The sequence below is a fragment of the Solea solea genome, chromosome 21, assembly GCF_958295425.1.
Source record: "Solea solea chromosome 21, fSolSol10.1, whole genome shotgun sequence".
NCBI classification, from domain to species: Eukaryota; Metazoa; Chordata; class Actinopteri; order Pleuronectiformes; family Soleidae; genus Solea; species Solea solea.
The window spans coordinates 3,057,069-3,076,986 of NC_081154.1; the positions used below are offsets into that span (position 1 = coordinate 3,057,069).

The following is a 19,918-nucleotide window of genomic DNA, read 5'->3' on the forward strand; positions in this document are numbered from 1 at the left end:
TTGGCCACGATTGTGAAGCTTTGCGTTTACGTCGAGTCCATGACATCCAACAAAGTGCCTCTTTACATGCGCAGACCGCCGGCCTGTAATTTTCACTCAGTTGTTTTTGGGTTTAAAAAACAAGCCAACAAAGTGGTTTCCATGCTCACTATAGCAACAAAGGTGGCGTTGATCGGATCTCTGAAGTGCCATGTGACTCCTCCAATTTGGAACCGCACGCAGAGATGTTTGTAAACACTTGTGACATTTTAGCAAACGTGCCTAAACGACATGGCATCGTTTCCCACACTCGCTCCAGAGTCGCGTTGCACGCCGTCAGCCTCGCCGTCAGCCTCGCCGTCAGCCTCGCCGTCAGCCTCGCCGTCAGCCTCGCGTTAGCCTCGCCGTCCTACTATGAAGAGATGACATGCTACTTTAGATTTGTCTCCATCCCGGGCGATGAAAGCGCCTCTGTGTCCCGATTTGTGCATCAGGCTGAGGGGATTTCTAGGCCGCCACCTGACTCACATTGCTGTAATCGAGTTGTTGCCATAAGCACTGCTGTGCCTGCCCTTGGCCGTAGGTAATTCTCCCACCACAAAAGCACTGTTTTACTCCACTTTTCACATGATGTCCTGTGCACACACACACACACACACACACACACACACACAGTGAGCGAGTGCGATGCACTGCAAAAGGGCGGGGAGATTACAGGCAAGTACGGGAGAGAAAGAAGGAAAAAGAGTGTAAGAGTTTTAGTGTAGTGTAATGGTCCTGCGCCAGAAAAGGCAAGGGAGTCACCGAGTCTGCAGTATGTGGATAAGGACCACAAAGCTTTTGGTTTCAAATATCTCCCTCTCTCTCTCTCTCTCTTTCTTCCTCTCTCCTCAGAGTTTAGGAGCTGCAATCGATTGAATAGGAGATTTCCTTGGACACGGACGGGGAGATTGACATTTTAGGGGTAAGCCCACATTTGTTGCTCCCGTCGACTCTGGGTAATTGGTTTGTGGTTACGGGTACCAAACATCACCTTGCCCGGGTTACACAGTAACGTTGTTCCTCGTCATGTGACCGCCATCATGGCTCTGTGGTCCCACCTTCTGCTTTTTATTGCCTTTTGCAAAGGTCACTGTTTTTTTTTGCAAAACCAGTAGAATCACTTTCAAACACACACACACACAGCACAGTGCTCTACTATTTAGAGGATGTACTGTATCTTGTGGCCCGCGCGCTGCCAGCGGTAGGATCAACTCTTAATACCGAGGCTGTTGCATCAGAGTTGGAGCTGGCAGCTCGCGGAGATTTGCTCCGTCATGTTAAAGTGACAAAGACCAAACAGAGACAGCCATTCATCATTAGGAGCTGGCTCGCAGGAACTTGGACCATCACTCTGTAAGTATAGACTAATTTATTGGGTCTAATTATCTCCGTTGTATCAGCTGCAAGACATTATGACTGCAGAACAAATAGTACTGATGGTTTTTATTCAGTCATTTCCATTTATTTCATGCCTTTTATGCCAGAATGTTGACACAATAATGACAGAGAGGAGCTCTGAAGGCCAATCACACCACCGTGTCCCCAGGACTGAAGTCTCCTGCCTGGAAAAACCTCTGTTTGTCCTTTTTTGTACTGCACTGTGCTGCTATGTCACGACTCGACCCGTCCATCATGTCCTATCACTTCTGTCTCAGTCTTCCCACCTCCTACATGGGATGACCTTGTCACAGAGGCTGTTTTCCACATCTTCTTACCTCTAGAAAACATGTGCAGTCAGTAAGGATGAGCAGTCGTCTGTCAGACGCTGCACACTTTGGCCCTGATGGACTCATGTTGACGTTTGGGTCACATGTGCGTACAAGTCTGATTTCCCCTCCCTTCCCCTCGTCTTTCCTCGCTCTCTGATTTGTTTCCTCGACGAGAACGTCGGGACCACTCTGTTGTCTTAACTTCTGTGAGGTTAGAACCTGGCGACGGCCAAAAACCGGGAACACACGTAGGAATAAGCGTCGGGGGCAGTGCACATTTCACTTTGTGTTTTCTTTGGAGGACGTCAAACCGCACTCGAGTGGCTCAGTGACGAAGCGTCACACTGTTTTGGGGGAACGGTGCAATTATTCCATTACCTGCTTCGTTTACTCGTTGGTGTTGTGTTTGTGAGCGGGGCAGATGGTAACGCATTTTCCACTTTCGCTCTCTCTCTCTCTCCGTTTCTGAGTGAGCAGGTTTTTTTGGGTTTGCATCTGAGAGCAAAGCGATATTTAACCCCCCCCCCCTCCCCTCCTCCCGTCATAATTTAGATCCAGTCTCATAAGTGGGTTGGGAAGCAGCCCCGGCAGTTGATGTGGAACACATGCCTTTAATGATTCACACTCTGTGTGCGGTAGGTCGGTGGTGGCTGCTGAGCCCGCAGCCTCTCCCTCTGTCTAGAATGGGACTCCTGTGTTTTTTTTTCTTCAGTGTTGTGTTTTTTCTTGACTCCACACACATGGAAACTTCAAGGAAGTTAAAGCGTGTTGTTTATGCACAGTTGTTCCTCAGTCAGAGCTGGTCGGAGCTTGAATAATCCGTATTTGCCACGTTTGCTGCAACCAGCTTCCCTGTGTTAGATTCCCTCTCTTTGGAACTCCAGTGGCTCATTAACCAAATGAATACCCATTTACACAAACTTCCAAATCTGAAAAACGCCACCGTGGGAAATGACAGTTGGCATGAGTCGGTGCACGTGCGGCTGAGCTCGTTTACTGCGAATAAGCAAGTGCATTGTGTGGCATCGCACTTCCTCACTCTCGGCTAGAATAGCAGAAGTGCGCTGCGAGCGCTGACGCTCCATTGATTTAAGATTTTATTTGTGTGCGCTCCACCCAAGAAAAAAAAAATAAAAAAATTGGGAAGTATGCCACATGAACAACATGAATGTTATTCAAACAAACTCCACCAGTGTGCAGTCATCCAATCAGCCAGTGGTTCACCTTTCACTGAGATCAGAGACATGTGCCAGCGGGCAGCGTCCACCCGAGCTGACATCCAATAACTCCCCTGCTTTGCTTTCGCACCGCCGACCACTGCCAGCATCTTTCCAGCTTTGCTTCCATCTTCTCTCCATCTCTTCCTCTGCGTTGCCACATGTTAGTTGCTTCCTCCACTCCGTCACACACACACACACGTATGTACATCTCTCTAATCCCTGCTCACACTGGCTTGACGTCGCGCGTCCTTGACGGGAGTTCTTTTCCCTTTTATGAGCAGAGACAAACGCTCGCATGGCCACAGCGTTCAGTGCACTTGCTGACCTTGGTGCACGTGTGTGTGTGTGTGTGTGTGTGTGTGTGTGGCAGGCTGCAGCGCCGTAACGATGTTTCACTGGCAGCGACGGATCGTCACTTTTGTTTGTTGTGATTATAAAGAAAACGTCGTGTGTCTCTGGAAGTGAGAACCTTTTTTCTTCTTCTTTGATTTAGATTCCGCTCTTTCCCACAAGCGGTTGACTGGATGCCCGTGAGTTTACCAATCCTGTTTATTGTCTTTTATGTGGTGGTGCTCCGTTTTTTTATAATTCCCATAATCCCGAGCAACAAAGTGCCACTTGTAAAGTTTTGCTTTCATAAAACGACGCCTTTGTGCTGTTTTTATGTACTGTGTTTTTAGTAAATTGGTGTTAATCTGTTTGGGGTCATAAATTAGGCTTTCTGTTGGAACATGTTTTATAGAAGGTTAGAGTTCCCAAAAGCTGGGTTTTGGAACAACATAGGAGGAGCTTGAAGTTTGTTTGTGTGTGTGTGTGTGTGTGTGTGAGAGAGAGAGTGAGTGCTGAAAATGATGAGGAGACCTCCCTGGATTTGAGTGTTGCTACAAAGCACCACCCGATACTGCATGCAGAAAAACCCCAGCCACTCTAGGCGAGAGGGCGTAGCTAACAGTACTGAGCAGTCTGCAGTTCCTCTTTGGGGCGCCTCCTGACAGGAACTTGGCAGCGAGGAAACATAAACAAATTCCCTGTGGTGGGCTGGCAAGCTGGGCGGCGCGGTTCCCCCCGTTACCATACATGCACAGCACAGCACAGCACAGCGCTGCCCAGCTCGGGCTAGCCTGCTCCGCTCTGCAGCTGCAAGCTGTGAGAAATAGATCTTAAAGGGACAGGTACCGCCTGCACTGTAAACGCGGCCTGTTTTCCCCTGTAGTCGTCACGGCTGCACAGGCCGGCGTGTCTGCTTCCCGCTCTGTTGTTTCACACTGACGGTGATGTGTGTTTCTCCTGCTGCAGTTACCTCGTGGAGGTTTCCAACAACACCATTCAAATGCCGCCCGGGGGTGTGTGTGGGGGGTGCGGGGGGATGAAACTGCTGCCAGGGGTCCCAAAATGGCCGGCTGTTTGAGCTGAGGTAGCAGAAAAATGATGACGAAATGATGGAGGTCGTGTGAGGCTGGGTGGGGGCGGGGCCTAATAGTCATAATACACAAACACTGGCTCGCGCACACATGCACACACACACACACACACACACGGTCCCATGCGTACTTACCTCTACACGTACAGTGCGTAAAGACTAATGCGCTTGCAGTTTTCTCTCCACCACCTCTTCCTCGCTCCCTCTGCAAATACAGTGGAGTATTGTGCAGTCTGACCTGGTCCCCATCCAACGACAAAGAGAACCCAGATTGTTAAAAACAGAGGGCCCACACTACTAACAGGACGGCCAGGCTGTAGTTGTTATAGCCTGCTGAGGCCTTCCAAACCAATGGGGACTGCTGGCTGAGCCCAGAAACACACACACACACACACGCACACACACACATGCACACACACGCGTGCACTTTCTTTTTGATCAGCCACAGAAGGCTTTTTTTGGACGGCACATGCAGGAGCCGACATGGCACCTCGGCGCAATTTCATGAGCACTGGTAAAGGCATTTGCCTGACATTTAATAGTCCATAGTCTCCACATCGTCATCCAGATGCACTATTTTCAACCGTCCTGTAATGGCGCTGCTCGTGGACGCGGGCCACAGAAAAGAGTGATGGAGACCCCTCTCCTCCTCTAGGTCTTACTCAAAAGTATTACATGCTGGGGATAGTGAATCTTTCTTTTCCTCTGGAGCACAGCGATGAATGTAAGAGCCAGCTCACAGTCTGCCTCATTGGCTTCAGTCGCCTGCTTGACTGGCTCATCTGTGTGTGAGCGTCTTTGTTTGTGTAACAGAGAGCGGATATTTGGCAGTGGGTATCACGAAAGACGGCCTTCTTCAGCGTAAACAGATCCTCGGATCATTTTCTTTTCACAGTGAGAAGAGAAATGGAACCTAAATAACTCATATTATGCATTTCACCCCCCTCCCACACGTGAAATAAGATGATCCTTTATTAGTCCCACAATGGGGAAGCTATTGTGTGTGTATGGAGAGAGATAGAACATGTCGTACTCTCTAGGTGAAGAGGGGGGGGGGGGGACACGTTGACATAGTTCTATGGAATTATTGGCAACATACTCCTAATTTGTTGTGTCTGCACCACGTAGGGACGGGGGAAAGAATTTTAGCTCCTAGTTAAGTGTAGGGAGGAACTTTGTGAGCTCAGTAGCAACGACAAGTGACGTAGGTTTATGTCGACCGGCCAATCTAATGAGCATTAGCCACTGTTCGGCTCAAGTCACCTGACGATTCATGAAGTCGTTCGACTGTTAGAGCGAGAAAGCAGGAGGAGAAAGCACCAAAAAACAAAAATGATCCCGCCCCGCTCCCCTCCTGCACACAGGAAACAATGCAGATGAGGTGATTGAGAGGAAGGTGTCATAGGTGAGCACTTGTGGTGGCAGCAGATCTCCTGGGATGCCATTAGCTGGTGTGTGTGTGAGCAAACAAGTGTGTTATGTTCCCCATTTAGCTCAGTGTGCAAAGATCCTCCTAATGCACATACATAACGAAGAAGCGCCCAAATGTATCTTCACCCCACCTACGCCTCGTCTCTCTCAGGTCCCATCAGGCACATCTGTGTAATGGCCCTTTATCGATCCTGAGGTCTCCTTGTCCACACTCGATGCCTATCGATCGGCACCTCACAAAGAGGCTCGTAGGGCCGCTTCAGCCTCTGTGGCTGTGTGAAGAGAGTGAGTGTGGCGTGTAAAATAGTGTTATTTTATTAAAGAGACACGTGTATGCATCCGTGTGCCCGTTAATGTCGCCAAAAGACCTTCAGCGGAACTGTCCTTGAAGGCCGTACTCTCATTAGAGCGCGAGCGACGCGGGCCTCCGCCACGTCTCTAAAAAGTTTGCAGCCTAAAGACAGAAACGCTCAACATTAAAGGACTCGTGCAGCCACTCCGACGTCTCCCTCAAGAGAGACAAGACAGCAAAAGAAGAAAAGACTCCCTCGCTTCCCATGTCAAGAAAAAAAGAAAGAAAAAAAAAAGCCTGATTAATCAGTCAAGCCACATGAAAACTTTGCTTGTTATTGTTGCTGCTTGATTTATTAAAGGCCTGGATCTGGGTCAAGCATCCCCCATCTCTCTCTCCCTCTCTCTCTCTCTCCTCTTCCTTCTGTCTTACTCTCTTTGCCTTTTTTTTTTTGTACCTAAACAAGGGTCCACCCCCCACGTCTCTTCCCCTTGTCTCTCATCTGGTTTTCTGTTTTTGTTAAAGGACAGTTGATTAATGATGCCACAGACAAAGCCCACAGTCTGCTCTCAGCCCCGTGCTCCGATAGCGCTCTTCTCGAGGTAAACCAAAACACATGTGCTCCGGACAGCCACTGGAACCCCCCCTCCCCCGAGGAGAGGGCCGGGGAATGGGAAAGAGAGGGAAGAAATGAACGACTGCACAGTCGCTGATGTATTATATACTGTACGGTGATATGTACTGCAGGCTCCTCCCCGCGCTGGAAAATGTGCAGTGAGAGGGAAGGAAAAAGAGGAACGCATGATGGAGTTGTGTGTAATATACTCAGGGTGTGGCCTTTTTATGGCGTTTGTGGGTAACTAAAATGTAGTTGCACCATTCCAGCCGCGATGTGTTCATTACAGTATAAAAGTCTCCTCTGGCTGCGGCTCAGTTTCACCTCTCGTGGTGTGAAATTGCTCATATTTACTGATTCTAATGCAACAAAGAGTCATTTCAAGAGTCCTGAGACTCTTGCACAAGAGAAAGTGCCTCATTGAATTATTAGGGAGCATATTATTATTATTATTATTATTATTATTATTATCCCTGTGACTGAAGTGAGAGCTTTATTGTCAGTTGTCTCCATAATGACGGGGCTCGACACTCCTGTCATACCCTTAGTTTTTTATTGCGGCTCAGGTCTGCGACTGTGTACCTGGGTGTATTAATGTGTGAACGCGGGGCGCTGACGGGCCTCTAATTGGCTGAGCTCGCAGCCCAAGGTAAACATGTCTTCCCAGAAATGATCATCTCGATGGTATATTGGCTCATAACAATTATGTGTTTGTGTTTTACTATAGGAAGTTAACCCCGCGCACTTTCCCTCCATTCAAAGGCAAACTTCTTTATATGTTCCTGTAAGTAGAGCATATATAGATAGAACACAGAGCATATAAACAGACTATATAAATAGCAAATTGTGCCTTTTGAAACATGGCAGTTAGAAGAAGAGGAGAGCTTTGGTTCGTCACTTTTATTCACCGTCAGAACACAACTTTTTCCATTCCTATGTTAAAACGCCATAAGAACGTGCAGTAGAGAGTCTTCTTTGCTCTTTTTCAGCAAAGCCTATAAGCAATCTGATATCGAAACAACAAACCTGAGCCACACTTTGTGAAATTTGGAAATATGTCACATTTCCAAGTTGGCTCGTTTTTTTTTGTGTCACTTCTGCACAAATATTGCTACTCGCCGGTTTAAAAAAATACCAAAACATAAAAACACCAGTGTGCCATTAGTTAAGCTCATTCTAATAGTTGAGATGGATTTTATTTGTGATGCATCTACCTGCTGACTGTACATTTGACAGCTTATTGACACGACTGCAGTGTAAGACATTGCCCGCGTCAGACAGTAACGATGTTGCTGAGGGTTTATGTGAATGGTTTGTCCCAAGTGGCTGCTCATAATTATGGTTGAACACATTATTAAATGATCTGACAGCGTGACATTCATCATTGTCGAATGCACCGCGTGTTCATTACTCGTCAGTCAAAAACAATCATTAGAAATATTACGCCGCGCACACGGGCTGGCTTTTTATATTTGTCAATCGACTCGTTTAAGCATCAGGATCGTCGTCGATCGGAAATTGGAATGCGGCCACCTGGTTGGTGTTGTGGTTGGTGTCGTGGTTGGTGTCGTGGTTGGTTGGCAGTCTTGCCTCTGGGTTCACGTTTCAGTCTGAGAATGGATGGTTGTTTGTCTCTATGTGGCCCTGTGATGGACTGGTGACCTGTTGACGGTGTACCCCACCTTTCACCCTATGTCAGCCGGGATTGGCACCAGTGCCCCCCACGACCCTCATGTGGAGGATAAATTAGGAGAAGATGGATGGATGGAAAGGGTTAGGGTTACTCCAGTTTCCTCCCTCGGTCCCTCGGTGAGTGTGAGAATAAATGAGAATAAATACCTTTAGCTGCGATCACAGCTTAAATGTAGTGTAGGCTACATTTTGAATTCAAAAGTCCTAACCCCTTTTCTTCAGACTTCCCTATGAAGCCACGCCTCCAGTGCACAAAGAGGGGTACACGCACATAGGGAGGACGGAGGAGCAGATGACCATTTGATTGATGCATCACGGTCCAATGAATTTGTTCGGACTGTCCAATAGGATTGGTGTTTTTACAGGCCCGCCCACTCCACAGTTGACTCACCTGTGACTCCCACCCAAAATGTTAGCGCAGGGTGTGTGTTGCAGTACAACTAGTGAGATTTATACTTACTTATAAACTAGTGGGAAGGAGAAAACAATACAGGAGGACCGTTCCCTGGAGCTCAAATCCCTGAATGTTTGACACAGATTGGTATGATTTTAGAAGCCTGATGAGAAAATGCACTGGGGACTGTTCGCAGAGCGACTGAGAACTGGGACTAAGTTGAGCTGCTCCTTCCTCACAGTCCAGAAACAGAAGTGTAACTTTATTTGGTGCAGACTGTAGTCACTGTATCCTAGTTTTGGTTCAAAACACACATCAGAAATAAAAGCGACGGCTCATAAATATCAGCGTGTGCGAGAGGACATCTGCGCACGTTCTCATCCAAGGGTAATATTGTAAAAAAAAAAGAAGAAGACGACAGAGCTGCACTCAATCCCAGTCAGGTTGACAGACTCGTGTTTCAAATGATATTAGAAATAAAGTTGGGCCTTAACATAATTACGTTAGTTTAAATCTGTCAGAGCGTCCTCCTGTTGTCAGTGATTTCCAGTTCAGAGTTCAGAGTTCATTCTACTCTGCTGAGTGCTGAATATGCTAATGTTAGCAGCACTGTTAATCAAGTAGCCATTAAGATTGTTAAAAGAATGAAAACTGTGACATTTATGGCGACGTTTGAATGTGTTCTAACTAATTATAGATCACTATAAATTAGATCGAACTTCCAGCCCTGCCCTACTTCCTACCAACCATGAACATTAAAATATTACATTCTTTGATCTGACAGTGCATAAACGTGGTCTCCTCATAGGTCCAAAAAATGTACCAGCCTTTTCTCTCTGTACCAACTTCATCTTTTATTTCCAGGTCAAAGCCGGGGGGGGGGGTGGGAACTGTGGAGCATGCACAGAGCACCCAGACCAGTTTGAGTCCGATTGAACGTATAAATACAACAGTAATGACTCTGAACTGTCTCATCTGGGTTCTGTGTTTCAAAAGTGATGTTTTGGTCGTACTTTTCCTCACGCGTCGTGAAACGTGCCGACTGACATTGTCGTAGAGCACAGTGTGAAGAAAGTGAACTACTCTGGTTACTGCAAACATTTCCCAGGACAGCAGGCAGGTATTGAGCGCTGTGGTACAGGTGACATGTCACTCGCTGACACCGGGCCCTGGCCTGAACACTGTGGTCTAAACAAGCAAGCATGGTTGTCGGGCTGCCCACGAGCCAAGTGTCTCATCTTCACTTTATTAGACTGAGCACCTGCTCAATAATTCATGCCCCCTCTTTACCTGGAAATAAAACCAGCGACTCAGCTGTCTGTCCCTTTTCACCAGACATTTAAGCCTTTCCCCTTGTTTCAGGCTACAAGCCATTTACTCTGCCTGTCTGTCTGACCCCCACCCCAGCCTCCACCCCAGCCTCCCCCCCAGCCTGCACCCCAGCCTACCATGTGCACCTTCCTGTTGCAGAGGCAGAGGTAGAGTTTTGGCATATACCATATATTTCCTGGGGTTTTTTTTTGGTAGCGAGTTATTTCTCGCTGTCATTACCTCTCTCCCCCAGCGTTGTGACTCAAAGACGACGTGTACCCAATGTACTCTCGCTCTCTCTCACTCTCTCCATCCCAAGGGAGTGTCTGTTCTTTTTATATTTCCCTTTTTCTTTGTCTCTTTTCCCCCCTCGTTGCTCATCATCTCTTGTTGCACTCCGGTGTCAGATTTAGTTATGTATGCACCCCGTGTCTTTGATCCCCCCCCCCCCCCCCACGTTCTCTTGTGCTGTGTACATTGCATAACCACCCACTGCTAAGCCTAGAGGTGTACCTCACCTCCCTCTCGCTTTTCCATTTTCTCTCTTTCACACACTTTCATTCCTCATTCTCTGACCCCCCCCCCCCCATCTTCCTTTTCTGGCAGTAATCCAGGTCATCACTCCATCATGTCTCCTCCTCTCACCAGTCGCAAACCTTGAAAGTTTGGTCTCCTTTCTCCTCCATGTATTGGTATTTTTCCTCATTTGTGGCGCCTCTCTCATATTCCCTTGCTATTTCTCTTTTATTTCCCGTCGTCGCTCTCCTCCTCTCCTCCTCTCCTCCTCTCCTCCCTGCCTCCTGCTCTCCACTCTCCCAGTGGTCTCATTAGGCATGAAGGAGGTTGCCTGGTGTATGTGTGTGTGTGTGTACATGTTCTCTTAGGCAAAGCCTCACTTGACTGAGCATGCCACTTGCACTAGCAGAGGCCCGGGCTCCATTATTACCACAAAGCTGTCACAAACAGTATATAAAGTAGCCTCCTGTTGCTGAGTTGTGGCTGAACACGGGGAACTCTCTTAACAACACTGTTATTCCTCTCCTCGCCTATAGCAAAGCTTCTGGAGTGGATGTAGAAGCCTGAATATGAACATCAACAGAAACATATGCACGACTTGATGTGACCCGGCTATAAATCTGCCTGTTGCATCCTGACACTTAAAACCACATACCAGACACATCTGTCTCTTCTCTATCATGACACCCCACCTATGTGGTCCAACCTGTGGGATGCCTGATGCCCCTTTGTCTTCCGCTCTCATCTGACTGAGTGAGTGATTATGTGTGTGTGTGTGTGTGTGTGCGTGTCCACCACTGTTTTGCTAGTGTCCGGTTACAAGGATGGGGCCATGTCTCGGAATGGGGCCCTCTGCTGCCGTGCTGGCAGGCTCTGACCCCGGCAGGTCACCGTCCATTACCACATGAAACCTAAATGTCAAGCGCGGCCCCCCTGCTAAAGCCATTTGTCTTTCTCTGTGGGTCAGCCAGCCTAGATACACAGCCACGTATACGCACGCCGACACATACACACACTCACCTGCTCTCACTTGACCATTCCTGACTCGCACGAGCAACTTCCACAGCAAGGAAATGCTCCTTTGTAATGATTTCCCAAGACACAGACAAAATGAATGTAAGATCTTTCTTTTCCTTTACTCATAAAAATACCCCAGAGTTTTACTTTTATTTCAAGTTTGGTGTGCTATTGGCTGACTGAGAGCCTGACTGGAACCAGCTGTTGTTTAGCTTTAGCTTTATCTCCGAGCATATTGACTGTGGTGTCGATGATGGCTACATGGAGGATGAATATGACATAAGATCAGGCGCAGACATGAGCTGATTTCACACACGTGTTGACGTCTGGACGTCCTGTAATTATCTGGAACTTACTCCGACAGCTCCATAGTGGGGGGGGGGGGGGGGGTGATTGCACCAAATCACAACATTCATTTTCTCAAGGCACTGCACATAGTAAGGCAGAGAACCTTCACAATATCATCGAGAGAAGAGAAAACAGTTCACATAATGAGCAAGCACTAGGCAACAGTGGAGAGGGGGGAAAAAAACTCCCCTTTAACAGGAAGAAATCTCAACAGAACCAGAAGCAAACATGTGCAGCCATCTGCCTAGGCAGGTTGGGGTGAAAGGGAAAAATGGGGGAGAGAAACCTGTGGGATGATGCATTTGTCATATTGGAGGTGATTAAGTGTCCTATGGGCAACCCAAGGCCAAGAGGAAAGGAATTGGGCTTGTAACTGGAGAGTGACTGGTTCAAATCCCAGGTAGTCTAGGGCTTGGGTGCCCCTGAGCAATGCATCCAACCCTCATTGCACAGATAGGTGTTCACTACTGGTGTGTAAAATAGAATGGGTTAAATGCAGAGGTCTAACTAATTGGTGTGTGATTCTGTTTTCATGACGGTGGTAAACAACCTCAGTGTACTGTATCCGCTCAGTGATGAGTGCACAACACTGTTATCAGAAAGCACTCTGGCTCCAGCTCAACTCCATCATTTGTCCTCCACTTTACTGAGCTATAGCCGCCCATTTTAATAGATAAAGGGGACCGCGCATCTCTGGGTGTTTGTGTTGTGAAAGGCGCTCTATATGCTACAGCGAGTGTACGCACACATATATAAACATTGGACTTGTTTACAGGAAGCTGTCAGCCATGTGTCCTTATGATAAATAAACGGCGACGCGTCCCGCAGCGCATACAGGCCTGCCCGCCGAATATTGACGGAAAGATTGAAAGCGCTCTCAAGGGCCTTTCCAACATGACGCATGGCTCTTGCTCTCTATTTTACTCCCCCTCATCTCTTTCAGCTCCCCTTTTATTTATCTTAGACAGCAGCTTGTGCAGGCTTTTGTAGATGTGAGGGATGCCATAAACACATTTATCAGGGAGAGGCTGCCAATAGGGGAAACATCAGGTGTATGGATGAAAAGAATATGATAATAAATGCATAGTGCATTACAAGAGAAAATCACATTACAATGACTTCCCCCCCGGGCGTGGGGGGGGGGTGTTACAGAGGGCATCCACAAAGTACAGCGCCAAGAGGGAACAGGTTGTTTGTTAAGTTTTCACAAACCTGATTTACTGTAGCGTGTTGTCTTTGCACAGTGGCAGCTCAGGACAGCGCCGCAACAAAGCCACATGCATTAGCAGTCTGCCCGCGCAGCGAGGACAGCGCCGTCCTCCTGGCTTTGATGAATGTTGCATTGTTTATGCTGTCTCCATCTCCCTGTGTCTCTCTCTCTCTCTCTTTCCTTCCCTCCATCCGACATGCACGCTGGAGAGTCTTGTTTAGAGAGAGTGGCAAGCTTTTTGCCAAGTGCTGCAGTGTTTGATGTCTGTCTCAATTGTTGTATATTTCACTGACAGCCTCCCCCGCTTTGTTTTTTTACGATCGCTGTGTGTGTTTAGGAGTGGAACGCGGTACGGTTAAATGGCGTTTCGGCGCGTTGCATTCCAGCATAAAATGACAGTGAAGGTTTCTATTTCTTTGGTGTTTTTTTTATTCTTAAAAACGACATGCCAGCACCTCCTCCTCTGTTTTTTTTGGACTGTTACCAATTGACCTACTTTTTTGAGACTAAACTTAGCTCCACAAGGCAAAAGAGTTTGGTTTGGTTTGTGAATGGGGGAGCGGGAGCGGGAGGGAGGGAGGATGGGGGGAGGGGGGTTTGGGGGTCAGAGTGTTATCTGTGCTCCACAAAGACACGCGGGTTAATTGATGCGTGCTGGTGTCACCGTGCTGATTGCATGTTCTTTTGCCTCGTTTGCTTTTTTTTTTTTTAACGGCCATTATCTGATTAGCTGCATGTGCGCAGGGCTTAGGATGTTGTTTTTTGTGTGTGTGTGTGTGTGTGTGTGTGTGCAGTTGTCTTTCAAAAATGAAGAGTTTTCTCTTTCCCTAAGGGGGATGCAGGGGGTTTGACAGTACTGTAGCGCCCCCAGCCAACCTCCATCCTTCTAACGAAGACCTCCACCCCCCTCCTCAGCCACCATCCCCCTCTGCTGATAAATGTGTTTTTCTTAAATGAAGGAGGTGGTTGGTTGAGAGGAGTCTCTTTTAATGTTGCTTTTTCTCTCTCTCTCTGTGTGTGTGTGTGTGTGTGTGTGCACTTGCTAATGTAGTGCAGGCAGGGCCTGCGCGGCGCTGCGCGGCGCGGCACGGCTACAGGCAGGCTGACTCGAAGGCAGGCCCGCAACCTCGACCCCAGCATCATTTGTTTGGACGAGGGCCGTCAGCGCCTGTCGCGCAGCCCATGATGAAGTGTCAGTCGGTAATTGTCCCCACGAAGCATCCACATCTCAGGGGGTGATGTGGGAGGGAGGGATGGGGGAGGCAGGGAGCTGACAGAGAGAGAAATGACTCCCCGGGCTCCTCCTATTCTCTCTCCTTCCTTTTCACTCCCCCCCTTTTTTTTCTCTCTAGCTTTTTCCCTCCAGTCTTGCTCGCAGCAGTTCAAGAGAAGGTCTGCCTCAGACCAGTGGCCTCCATGGAGCTTCAGCTGGGGCCCCATGGCAACGTATTGTGCAGCCACTGTATACCTGAGCTTGTATGAAGCTGCTAAAGGCAGGACAACAGAGTAGTTGAGTGTTCGAACCTTGTTTTGCTTCCTTAGAGTTCCGTGAAGCACTTCAATGTTTTTCCGCCTCATGCTTCCCCACATCATATTTACCTCTTGTGCTCTTGGACTCAAAATGAGCAAATGCATTTTGGTAAGCATCCTCTTGAAACCTCTTTTGTCAGAACACTGGCGGCCTGTGTTTCTGTATAACCCGGCGTAATACATAGATGCTGCTCCCTTTGTTAATAAGATTAATTGTGGTGCTCTTATTGATCCATTGATGTCTTCGCGCGATGAAAAGCTTTTACAGGACACACAGCAGCTATATATAGTGCTGCCCATAAAGGGTTACCGTACGAGGGGGGCCCTAATGCTCATCACAGCCTCCTGTGCATAAATCGCCAGCAGAGGTTAGACTTCAAAGCCAAATATAAGTGGCTCCATGATGGAGGAGTGAGCGATTGAATGGACAGATATGAGAGGAGAAAGGAGATTTAGTGGAGGGAGAGATTAAAGAGAAGACATAAGATCGGGTCAAATGAGAGTGTATGAAAAACGACACAACAGGAGGAGGAAGAAAAAAAAACTACTGCAGGGCAGGAAATGAGATAAGGTAAAAAAAAAAAGGCAACGCAGCCAAGAGAGATGGGTATGTGAAAGAAGCCACTTTGCGATATGAGTCAGATATTCTCGTTTTCCTCGTTCCTCCATAAAGACACTCTCGTCCCTTTCATTATCGCCATCTCTCATCTACGATGAGGGATGAACAGCATAATGCATGCTGGATCACAGCAGGTTTTCCTGGAGAGGAATGGGACAAAATGAGAAGAGAAGACTTCTACTTTCAGAACAATGGGACAGAAGCAGGGCCACATGGTTGGTGTAGTGGTTAGCGCTCCTGTCTTTGCAGCAAGAAGACCCGGGGCCTTTCTGCACCGAGATGTTCTCTCTGGTTTCCTCCCACAGTCCAAAAACATGCAATATGGGGATTAGGTCAATTGGACCCTCTAAATTGACCATATATAGGTGTGAATGTGAGTGTGGATGGTGGTTTGTCTCGAGATGTGTCCCTGTGTGTCCAGGGTGTACCACGCCTTTCAGGCACCCTCATGTGGAGGACGAAGTGGTAGAAGGATGGATGGATGGATGGATGGATGGGGCAGAAGATGAGTTAATCTTATGGATGGTTCATGTCTGATACTTGTATCACAGCCTCATCCAAAACTGTTATGTTTTTCCTTCTTTCATCCCAAAATAAGTCCACATGGATCACACGATCCCTCTAATCCCTCACTCACTATCTGGTCTCTAATTATAGCCTGTGCTTAATGAACCATTCACATGATATTTTGGGATATTTTGGATCTCACGTGTTTCTTTTCCAAATGTCCAATCCTGTGATCCTGACCAGTGTTTGACCTCTGGTGAGCATTGTATCGGCTCATCCCCGCATAATTATGTTTTGCTTTGGCCTCAGTCACAAGTCCTTGTCCCTCTGTCTGTCTGTCGGTGGCAGGTGGAACACAGCCTGCCACTCCTGCTGTCTAAATGAGGCACCACTCTCCTCTCTCTCTCTCTCTCTCTCCCTCCCTCTCTCTCTCTCCCTCCCTCTCTCTCTCTCTCTCTCTCTCTGTTTAATGGGGCACAGGCCTGGGGCGCTGAAACAGCCCCCTCCAGAGAGACACACACTGATCACACATTACAGACACTCCTGGATGCCCTTGCACATGGCGCGACACACACACACACGCTCGCCTCCACAGAGTGGCAGAGAGCAGGGGAAACCGCAGCCCCCCCCCCCCCCCCCCAAATTACGCCTCAGTCCGTGAGATGATGTATCTGGTTGGTGATTAGTTAGGCGAGGTGGGACGCTCACTGCTTATCCCCTTTAATGGGCCATAATTTGGAAGATAACTGTATTGTCCTATCTCTCTTGACATTTAAATCTAATCAGACCCTGCTGGTTTTACCACTGCTGAAGGGCTGCTGTAGTGAAAAGACATTGGCCCATCGTGTGGCGTTCATTCATACAAGCGGAGGCCAAGCACGCACGGACCACATGCTCCACTGTTATTTTGCTTTTATTAATTGTATTCATCAACCGACAATCGCCGAAATGTGTGTCGCATATCGCGGATACTCGCGCGTCCGGCTGCTGTAGTGTCCCACTTCACCATCGTACAACTCTGGACGCACATCTGGTTCCAGCGGCTCATGTTGTACAACCCGCAGCTTCAGTTCTGTCACGTATTATTTAAGCCAGGGACAGAAAACCAGGCTCCAGTCATGCATCGTCCCCGTTAGCTCATCTGGTTAGGAGTTGTAAGGAGTCCTGGGTTCGCAACCCAGCCGTGACCGAAAGGCACATAAAACATAAAACAGTGCATTTACATGTGACCTTTACTATTTAAAAAAAGGTCTGAAGGGACCCAAACCTAAATCCTGTACCTAACACTAAAACCAAATCTTAATCCTCACAAAGCCAAAGTGGTGAGGACCAAACAAAATGACCTCACAAGGTCAAAATGTCCTTTTTTGTGCTGACAGCGTAGCACACACACACACATAAGCCACGAGGGAGCCACTTCAAGTCCTCGTCTCCATTCCCTATTACCACAGATGAGATGCTCAGTTTGATTAACACTTCTCTTTCATCCTCTTCATTAGCAGAGGCAAAGCCACTGTAGCTGCCGCTGCCCATGAAGAGAGGGCATGAATTACAATCCACTTATTCCATACAATGGTGCTTAATGGTGGGGAGTAATGGGAAAAGGGTGTTTCTAATTGTTTCTCTGGACGGCAGAGAGCGCGCTGCCGCCGCCGCCGCTGCCGCCGCAGCTGTTTCCGAGCGGCGAACCGACCCCGCCGCTCGCAGAACCCTGAACAAAGGCCCGCGCCGGCATCAGAGGGTCCACGCGACTCCATTCGATAGAGCTCGCGAGCAATAAATGCGAGTAGAGGAGCCAATTTCCTCTGGCAAAGCATCCTGCTGAGTGGAGTAGCTGGGTCCCAGTCAATGAGAACCACCTGGTGCTGAAGGAAGTGATTAGGGTTGGCACCACAGTGAGCGAAGAGCTGTTATGTTAAGGAGGAGTGAGGGAGGGGAGGGGGGGGGGGGGGGGGGCGCTCACCCCGAGTTTGGTTTCGTTGGAGAAATATTGACATTAGGCTTCAGTCGGAGCGAGATCTGAGGCTCGCTGTTGTTCTGTTGCTGCTCAATTACAGGGACTTGGTTTGTGTTTTGGTTTGCGACGCTGGTGCCGCTCGTTGCGTTGGTCAGAGCGTGGGACTTACCACAACAGTGACACAGAAGACACACACACACACACACACACGATAACCTAGAAGTCAAAAGACTTCTAAAAGAGTGGCTATTTATTGCAACCGCAGCATTTTGTGTGTAAATACAGTGAGAATGGTGATGGCACTGGCACGGTGGCGTGATTGGATTTGCAGCTGGGATTCACTGCGCTTGTATGTCATTGTGACATTAAATAAAAACAGCCATTATGACAGTCGTAAGGAATGTGCTCGTCTGGCCAAATCATCCCAAACACATGAAGCAGTTTTTTATTTGGGACTATTCTGGGTGGTGCTTCTTCCACAGAATATCTTGTTGGTTCCAACTACCGTCACTATAAAAACATCTGTGATCAAAACAATGAGGATGTTTTACACAAAAGAGCGTTTCATTAATCATAAAAAATCATTTTCACAGATTTGCACAACTCTTCCCACCAAAGTAGTTCATGACTACGACAAAGTCGACAAGCAGACAGATGATGGTTGTAAAAGACAGTTTATGTATTCATTTTTACTATTTGCCTGTATTTTATCGCCCCAAATAAATTCAGCTACCGGAGTTTATGTAAAAGTCATCGAACGCTTGTGTTTCTTGCCCCCGTCTCATTTCCTCGTGTGGTTCTCGTCCCAGATCTTAACAATTAACTTGGTGTGAACAATTTAGTCATTATCCACAGAAATGGCAGCCAAAGCAATAAACACAAGACCCCAGATGTAATAAAGTATCCTTTAAAAAGAATAATAAATGATTGAACAACCCCCCAGAGATCAGTCTGCCGAGCCATTGCACCTTTTCTATGTGAGAACTCGTTCACTTTGATGTTTATTTAAATTGTTTGACCTTTTTTTTTTTTTTTTTTGTCGGACCTGTTCTCTGCTACGAACACTGATCACAAAGCGCTCGTCCTCTTGTCTTGTGGTGTAAAGGCGCCCGGTATGACGTCGTAGAGCAGTGTTGTGCAGTGACCGTGTACGAGGTCGCGTTGGCTCGTGACATGTGATGAGGAAAGTACGTACGGTACCACAGTGGATTGTGTACCGTTATCCAACCCCGCACTGCTCCTGACGGCGGCGTGTGAGTGGGTATGAAAGCTACCGTAGGTACGTACCTCCATAACTGATCTCTACTCCCAGCTGTTTGTTGGCTTTGCAACTTTCCCTCAATCAACCAAATACCAAGAATGGTGGACATTGTTGCTCTTTGTTTACGGCACATGTGTCAAACTGGTGGCCCAGGGGCCACATGTGGCCCTCCAATCGATTACATGCGGCCCGGCCACCACTGTGCAAGGTGATGGAATAGAGACAGAATATAAGTCTTAATGTATTTGCCAGCAATATTTTTATAATAGTAATAAGACATTGGGTTGTAATCATTTCTTTATTAAATGTATTACACTCAACATGAAATTACATATTAAGCTGTTTTAATCACAATTATCCTCGTCATTATTTGATCCATTTTCAATTCAATATGTTTTTATTGTGAATCATTTTATATCAAAACAAGCACTTTTACTTTGCAATTCTGTGTAATATCATAATGAATATCTTATATTGCCCACTGGCTACTAAATAGTTGTTTTTTCCACTTTTTTTTCCTCTATGTCGGCCCCCGCTTGACCAGACTAGATTCTCATTGGCCCCCAGGTCATTTGAGTTTGACACCCCTGGTTTACGGGGTCACGTTCCTCTTTGGAGAAATCGATGCTACAGTGTAAAGCGTTATTGGCATCGATATTACGTAGGTTGCTACTGTACCATTTGTTGTAAACGAGGCGAAAGGTCACTCCGGTTTTGTCTGTTATTTGTTGGTCTGTCAAATTCAAAGTCCATCTTCATTGGTCATTACCTGTTTCCTGTCGTAGTCCTTTATTATTTACTTACGTGGTCTTCTGCTCTGCCTCTGCTTTGTGTCCTTGTTGTCCCT

General features: G+C 47.5%; 1 protein-coding gene across 1 annotated transcript in view; it reads left to right on the forward strand.

The window, feature by feature from the left end:
* The first annotated feature begins 874 nt into the window (after positions 1-874).
* raraa (retinoic acid receptor, alpha a) overlaps positions 875-19,918 on the forward strand; it is a 124,589-nt gene continuing 105,545 nt past the window's right edge. Inside the window, exon 1 of the mRNA XM_058620641.1 lies at positions 875-943. The gene's annotated coding sequence lies outside the window, so the exon portion shown is untranslated. The remainder of the gene's footprint in view (positions 944-19,918) is intronic.